This window comes from Haliotis asinina, chromosome 5 (assembly GCF_037392515.1).
Source record: "Haliotis asinina isolate JCU_RB_2024 chromosome 5, JCU_Hal_asi_v2, whole genome shotgun sequence".
Classification (NCBI taxonomy): Eukaryota; Metazoa; Mollusca; class Gastropoda; order Lepetellida; family Haliotidae; genus Haliotis; species Haliotis asinina.
This window is the reverse complement of record NC_090284.1, coordinates 62,420,521-62,426,520: the sequence shown is the minus strand read 5'-3', so window position 1 is coordinate 62,426,520 and position 6,000 is coordinate 62,420,521.

Genomic DNA, 6,000 nt, shown 5'->3' with positions numbered 1-6,000 from the left:
AATAGAATAGTTTGCAGACTGCTGTGACCAAAAGCCAGTGTGGATTGAATGTGTGCTTAGTATTTAATTGTTCACTCCACTGGACGTTAATCCTTGGCTATCATGCTAAGATAACAGATCCAATCAAGAGCTTTTGTCAGACGATCATCTTGTAGTCGGACACCACTCAATGTGCAGTGACATGTGCAGCTTATTGCCGTGTCAGCGTCTCCTCTCTGTCACGAGAGTGGACTATATCAGGAGAATGTATTTGCTACGTCCACAGTTGTATCTTGACTGCGATACAGACAAAGAGAGGAAGAATGAAGCTGGCTGATCAGACGTGCTACTTGATTCCTTGCATGTGTCTGGTGCTTGTTGGCTAAAGATGACTAGCACTAGCATATGCTGGGGGTTACTAGGCAACACTCCTCCTATTTTCTCCGAAGGCAGCAAGAAGAGGACCTTTGGAATTGTCAGCAAGGAAATGGGCTTGTATGCTTCCCGCATCTGTTTTGCGCATGCTTGGATGATAGTCTAGCACTAGCACATGCTGGAGGTTTATATGCTCACTTATCAAGTCAACCTTTGTGAACATTCCACAAAAAGAAGATGGAATCCATGGCTGCTTGACTTCCCCTTGCATCTGTTCTGTGCTGGTATATAAACCACAACTAGCACTAGCACATGCTGGGGGAAGTTAGCAGGCATTTCAACCGGTGTGCAGCTCCACCCTGCTTCAATACATTTATTAGAAACCGAGGTCAAGTCACTGGTATTTGACAAGTGCTTGCAAAAGTTATGGCTAGCACTATCAAATGCTGGGGATTTTTCAGGGTACTGTCTTCCAAAGGGGTTGTGCATAGTATATCATTGGAAACATTGAAGAAGGTGTCCATTCCTCCTGGTATCTGCTTAGTGTTGGCCAATGGAGAAGCTAGCACTAGCAAATGCTAGAAGGAATGATCACCCCGAAGCAGCCTTTGTCCTCCACATGTCGTCATTCAAGGAATCGAGTGATCTACCTGCAAGAGAAAATAGAATAGTTTGCAGACTGCTGTGACCAAAAGCCAGTGTGGATTGAATGTGTGCTTAGTATTTCATTGTTCACTCCACTGGACGTTAATCCTTGGCTATCATGCTAAGATAACAGATCCAATCAAGAGCTTTTGTCAGACGATCATCTTGTAGTCGGACACCACTCAATGTGCAGTGACATGTGCAGCTTATTGCCGTGTCAGCGTCTCCTCTCTGTCACGAGAGTGGACTATATCAGGAGAATGTATTTGCTACGTCCACAGTTGTATCTTGACTGCGATACAGACAAAGAGAGGAAGAATGAAGCTGGCTGATCAGACGTGCTACTTGATTCCTTGCATGTGTCTGGTGCTTGTTGGCTAAAGATGACTAGCACTAGCATATGCTGGGGGTTACTAGGCAACACTCCTCCTATTTTCTCCGAAGGCAGCAAGAAGAGGACCTTTGGAATTGTCAGCAAGGAAATGGGCCTGTATGCATCCCGCATCTGTTTTGTGCATGCTTGGATGATAGGCTAGCACTAGCACATGCTGGAGGTTTATATGCTCACTTATCAAGTCAACCTTTGTGAACATTCCACAAAAAGAAGATGGAATCCATGGCTGCTTGACTTCCCCTTGCATCTGTTCTGTGCTGGTATATAAACCACAACTAGCACTAGCACATGCTGGGGGAAGTTAGCAGGCATTTCAACCGGTGTGCAGCTCCACCCTGCTTCAATACATTTATTAGAAACCGAGGTCAAGTCACTGGTATTTGACAAGTGCTTGCAAAAGTTATGGCTAGCACTATCAAATGCTGGGGATTTTTCAGGGTACTGTCTTCCAAAGGGGTTGTGCATAGTATATCATTGGAAACATTGAAGAAGGTGTCCATTCCTCCTGGTATCTGCTTAGTGTTGGCCAATGGAGAAGCTAGCACTAGCAAATGCTAGAAGGAATGATCACCCCGAAGCAGCCTTTGTCCTCCACATGTCGTCATTCAAGGAATCGAGTGATCTACCTGCAAGAGAAAATAGAATAGTTTGCAGACTGCTGTGACCAAAAGCCAGTGTGGATTGAATGTGTGCTTAGTATTTAATTGTTCACTGCACTGGACGTTAATCCTTGGCTATCATGCTAAGATAACAGATCCAATCAAGAGCTTTTGTCAGACGATCATCTTGTAGTCGGACACCACTCAATGTGCAGTGACATGTGCAGCTTATTGCCGTGTCAGCGTCTCCTCTCTGTCACGAGAGTGGACTATATCAGGAGAATGTATTTGCTACGTCCACAGTTGTATCTTGACTGCGATACAGACAAAGAGAGGAAGAATGAAGCTGGCTGATCAGACGTGCTACTTGATTCCTTGCATGTGTCTGGTGCTTGTTGGCTAAAGATGACTAGCACTAGCATATGCTGGGGGTTACTAGGCAACACTCCTCCTATTTTCTCCGAAGGCAGCAAGAAGAGGACCTTTGGAATTGTCAGCAAGGAAATGGGCCTGTATGCATCCCGCATCTGTTTTGTGCATGCTTGGATGATAGGCTAGCACTAGCACATGCTGGAGGTTTATATGCTCACTTATCAAGTCAACCTTTGTGAACATTCCACAAAAAGAAGATGGAATCCATGGCTGCTTGACTTCCCCTTGCATCTGTTCTGTGCTGGTATATAAACCACAACTAGCACTAGCACATGCTGGGGGAAGTTAGCAGGCATTTCAACCGGTGTGCAGCTCCACCCTGCTTCAATACATTTATTAGAAACCGAGGTCAAGTCACTGGTATTTGACAAGTTCTTGCAAAAGTTATGGCTAGCACTATCAAATGCTGGGGATTTTTCAGGGTACTGTCTTCCAAAGGGGTTGTGCATAGTATATCACTGGAAACATTGAAGAAGGTGTCCATTCCTCCTGGTATCTGCTTAGTGTTGGCCAATGGAGAAGCTAGCACTAGCAAATGCTAGAAGGAATGATCACCCCGAAGCAGCCTTTGTCCTCCACATGTCGTCATTCAAGGAATCGAGTGATCTACCTGCAAGAGAAAATAGAATAGTTTGCAGACTGCTGTGACCAAAAGCCAGTGTGGATTGAATGTGTGCTTAGTATTTAATTGTTCACTGCACTGGACGTTAATCCTTGGCTATCATGCTAAGATAACAGATCCAATCAAGAGCTTTTGTCAGACGATCATCTTGTAGTCGGACACCACTCAATGTGCAGTGACATGTGCAGCTTATTGCCGTGTCAGCGTCTCCTCTCTGTCACGAGAGTGGACTATATAAGGAGAATGTATTTGCTACGTCCACAGTTGTATCTTGACTGCGATACAGACAAAGAGAGGAAGAATGAAGCTGGCTGATCAGACGTGCTACTTGATTCCTTGCATGTGTCTGGTGCTTGTTGGCTAAAGATGACTAGCACTAGCATATGCTGGGGGTTACTAGGCAACACTCCTCCTATTTTCTCCGAAGGCAGCAAGAAGAGGACCTTTGGAATTGTCAGCAAGGAAATGGGCCTGTATGCATCCCGCATCTGTTTTGTGCATGCTTGGATGATAGGCTAGCACTAGCACATGCTGGAGGTTTATATGCTCACTTATCAAGTCAACCTTTGTGAACATTCCACAAAAAGAAAATGGAATCCATGGCTGCTTGACTTCCCCTTGCATCTGTTCTGTGCTGGTATATAAACCACAACTAGCACTAGCACATGCTGGGGGAAGTTAGCAGGCATTTCAACCGGTGTGCAGCTCCACCCTGCTTCAATACATTTATTAGAAACCGAGGTCAAGTCACTGGTATTTGACAAGTGCTTGCAAAAGTTATGGCTAGCACTATCAAATGCTGGGGATTTTTCAGGGTACTGTCTTCCAAAGGGGTTGTGAATAGCATATCATTGGAAACATTGAAGAAGGTGTCCATTCCTCCTGGTATCTGCTTAGTGTTGGCCAATGGAGAAGCTAGCACTAGCAAATGCTAGAAGGAATGATCACCCCGAAGCAGCCTTTGTCCTCCACATGTCGTCATTCAAGGAATCGAGTGATCTACCTGCAAGAGAAAATAGAATAGTTTGCAGACTGCTGTGACCAAAAGCCAGTGTGGATTGAATGTGTGCTTAGTATTTAATTGTTCACTCCACTGGACGTTAATCCTTGGCTATCACGCTAAGATAACAGATCCAATCAGGAGCTTTTGTCAGACGATCATCTTGTAGTCGGACACCACTCAATGTGCAGTGACATGTGCAGCTTATTGCCGTGTCAGCGTCTCCTCTCTGTCACGAGAGTGGACTATATCAGGAGAATGTATTTGCTACGTCCACAGTTGTATCTTGACTGCGATACAGACAAAGAGAGGAAGAATGAAGCTGGCTGATCAGACGTGCTACTTGATTCCTTGCATGTGTCTGGTGCTTGTTGGCTAAAGATGACTAGCACTAGCATATGCTGGGGGTTACTAGGCAACACTCCTCCTATTTTCTCCGAAGGCAGCAAGAAGAGGACCTTTGGAATTGTCAGCAAGGAAATGGGCCTGTATGCATCCCGCATCTGTTTTGTGCATGCTTGGATGATAGGCTAGCACTAGCACATGCTGGAGGTTTATATGCTCACTTATCAAGTCAACCTTTGTGAACATTCCACAAAAAGAAGATGGAATCCATGGTTGCTTGACTTCCCCTTGCATCTGTTCTGTGCTGGTATATAAACCACAACTAGCACTAGCACATGCTGGGGGAAGTTAGCAGGCATTTCAACCGGTGTGCAGCTCCACCCTGCTTCAATACATTTATTAGAAACCGAGGTCAAGTCACTGGTATTTGACAAGTGCTTGCAAAAGTTATGGCTAGCACTATCAAATGCTGGGGATTTTTCAGGGTACTGTCTTCCAAAGGGGTTGTGAATAGCATATCATTGGAAACATTGAAGAAGGTGTCCATTCCTCCTGGTATCTGCTTAGTGTTGGCCAATGGAGAAGCTAGCACTAGCAAATGCTAGAAGGAATGATCACCCCGAAGCAGCCTTTGTCCTCCACATGTCGTCATTCAAGGAATCGAGTGATCTACCTGCAAGAGAAAATAGAATAGTTTGCAGACTGCTGTGACCAAAAGCCAGTGTGGATTGAATGTGTGCTTAGTATTTCATTGTTCACTCCACTGGACGTTAATCCTTGGCTATCACGCTAAGATAACAGATCCAATCAGGAGCTTTTGTCAGACGATCATCTTGTAGTCGGACACCACTCAATGTGCAGTGACATGTGCAGCTTATTGCCGTGTCAGCGTCTCCTCTCTGTCACGAGAGTGGACTATATCAGGAGAATGCATTTGCTACGTCCACAGTTGTATCTTGACTGCGATACAGACAAAGAGAGGAAGAATGAAGCTGGCTGATCAGACGTGCTACTTGATTCCTTGCATGTGTCTGGTGCTTGTTGGCTAAAGATGACTAGCACTAGCATATGCTGGGGGTTACTAGGCAACACTCCTCCTATTTTCTCCGAAGGCAGCAAGAAGAGGACCTTTGGAATTGTCAGCAAGGAAATGGGCCTGTATGCATCCCGCATCTGTTTTGTGCATGTTTGGATGATAGGCTAGCACTAGCACATGCTGGAGGTTTATATGCTCACTTATCAAGTCAACCTTTGTGAACATTCCACAAAAAGAAAATGGAATCCATGGTTGCTTGACTTCCCCTTGCATCTGTTCTGTGCTGGTATATAAACCACAACTAGCACTAGCACATGCTGGGGGAAGTTAGCAGGCATTTCAACCGGTGTGCAGCTCCACCCTGCTTCAATACATTTATTAGAAACCGAGGTCAAGTCACTGGTATTTGACAAGTGCTTGCAAAAGTTATGGCTAGCACTATCAAATGCTGGGGATTTTTCAGGGTACTGTCTTCCAAAGGGGTTGTGAATAGCATATCATTGGAAACATTGAAGAAGGTGTCCATTCCTCCTGGTATCTGCTTAGTGTTGGCCAATGGAGAAGCTAGCACTA